The 2,500-nt window shown below is 41.7% G+C and overlaps 1 protein-coding gene across 1 annotated transcript in view; it reads right to left on the reverse strand.

The window, feature by feature from the left end:
• Window positions 1-2,500, reverse strand: part of LOC122253313 (dopamine receptor 1) — a 180,195-nt gene that overhangs the window by 14,729 nt on the left and 162,966 nt on the right. The window lies entirely within an intron of this gene.

Below are 2,500 nucleotides of genomic sequence, written 5' to 3' on the forward strand. Positions count from 1 at the left end.
CTCCATTCTTCCATCAATTTCGGCAACTAGGGAACACGCGCGCCACCAATCCCGAAGGGTCCAACCGATGTTCCCCAGTTGCTTTGTTTCCCAGATTTAGCTTAGGCTAAGTTGGACTTTGCTTAGGTTATGTGAGGTTAGGTTTATTCTAGTTAGGTTAGGGTTAGGACTGGTTAAGTGTGAGAAAGGGAATGTTTATCTAGGGACCAGAAAAGGACGCCTACTCACGCCTCAGCTCCATGGGTTGTGAGCAAAAAATGCATATCCAACATCCTTCTGAAACAATTCACGAAAATTTGGATTCATCTAAAGTGAGACAATATTTCCGCTTTACTTCAGTACCGCGTTATAGCCTGTTCTTCCATTCTTAAGTCTTTATTGGCTTCGTCCAAAGCAATACCAGAGCGAGAGCCTCCCCAGAACAAAGGCCGGATAATCATCACCTGCAATCTGTTGCAACAATACTCACTCCGTTCGCGTGAACAATTTCATCCCTGAGGCTATTGTTATGACCCTCTTCCTTCCAATGTATGGAAGATCCACACAGCGTTTTTGGCTTGCTGGGCTAAGTTCCCTGTAGCGGGGAAGAAGTTGCATCGTTGTACGCAAATCAATACTTGACTTTGGCTCTATCGCATGGAGTTGCTTGTTCTGGTAGCAAAGCAGTTTGGTCAGGTCATTTAGGCTGTACCTTTTCCTCTGAGGAAACTACCATTACCCTGAACTACGCACTATCAATTAGTAAAATATATTACTTTATATGAATAAGCAAATTTTATACATTTCAGGCCATTGTCTCTTTAAATATGTGCATTTAATTCACAATGCGTTGCTGATACGCATTCATACTAAGATAAACTGGGACTCTCGCCCTCCCCCCCCTGCATGAAACCCGAAAATACCCTAGATGGGTTAATGTGCCCCAGAGCCGGACCCCTGGTATCGACTGACACCAGTCACGTCACCCCGCTGACTGCCCCTTGTCGACCGCCTGACATCAGTCATCCGCACACCGACTCGCCGCCCAAGCCTGTGACAATGGAATCTCATCAACCCATCTTGAAACGAATCGTCCTTCAACCTTTAATCCATTATGCCTAAACTCCGGCGAGAATACAGGGCGGAGTAGATGAATAATTGAGTTGAGATGTTTGGAAGGGTAACAGTCGTGTGTCGGTCGGTAAAAAAAAGAATGAAGAATAAAAGAATAGGAATAAAAAAAGGGAGGAATGGAGCTGTACATGTTTTGACATATACATGCTATAAATTCTAATAACTACAAACGATGTAGATGTTATATAAAAGCGTCATTTGGTTATGTTTAAGCTCAAGATAAATCCTCATATAAAAACATGTATTTAGGGTTAAGACTAAATGAGTGATTGAATCAATAGTTTTGTCGCGTTTTTTCCCAAAGAGTGTAAAAGAGATGTATCGCTGCGTGGGAAGACAAGCGTGGGGTTATTCAGTAACAATAAGCTTTTCTTCAACGTGCGAGTCATCACAAGTGTAATGTGACGGGGAGGGGAATCGTCATAATAACTTGAATTTGATCAATATTGTAAATATAAACAGTCATAGAAAAATATATTCTATTCCGAACAGAGCACAGGAGTATTATTGAGGGCGAGAGTGGGGCAACGGGTTAAAGCGAGTGCCTTAAGCTGAGCTCATTCTATTTTGAAGGGCGGAAGAGTATAGGTAATATAAACATTCTGGTGAGCGCGCGAATGAAGGTGAGTCTGTGTATGGAAATGGACGTGACCTCATTAAGAGATTAAGATAGTGAGGGTAAAAGATAAAATGTTTGATTTGGCTATCAGTTAATGCGAGTAAAAAAGGCGAAAGGTAAAATACACTACGGTGCTCTCGTTACCCAGAATCGGAAATTATTTGTTGGATGAGAGAGCCTGTAAACCTACTTAATGCTGATACGAGGAGCGAGGTTAACGTCAGAATGAATGAGTGATTGTTATGAGTGAGTATGTATATAATTATGTGTTTACCTGTTTTGCGAAGGGTGTGTATTGTGGGAGAGTAAGGGTGAGGACGGATATGGGGGGATATGAGAGGGTGTAAGAGTACAGGTAAGTAGAAAGATTAGTACATGCAAATTTATGAAGGTAACTGCACTGTAAGTGTTAAAGGTGTTAAAGCGAGTATTGGCACTAATATTTGGGTATTGGCGGAGCGAGGAAGATCAAACAACTGAGAACGAGAAATGCTGAGACGGAAATCACTGTTTCGTATGGGAAGGCAACTGTGCTTGCAAGTGTAAAAAAGACTGAGGATGTTAATACGATGTATGCAAACTGACGAGAAGGGGCGACTTGAAAAAATAAAAGCATTATCAAACAACCAAGAATTGGAAATGTTAAGGCGGGAAGTCCTCGTGCGAAAAGTCCCTGTGGAATCACTTATTCATATCAGATTCTCACATGGTAGGATACTTTGCCAGATGATCCTTGGATTATGAAAATGCAAATCTAACAGTTGTAAA

Source organism: Penaeus japonicus, unplaced genomic scaffold, assembly GCF_977035675.1.
Source record: "Penaeus japonicus unplaced genomic scaffold, GWHDUDI00000001_assembly GWHDUDI00000035, whole genome shotgun sequence".
Classification (NCBI taxonomy): Eukaryota; Metazoa; Arthropoda; class Malacostraca; order Decapoda; family Penaeidae; genus Penaeus; species Penaeus japonicus.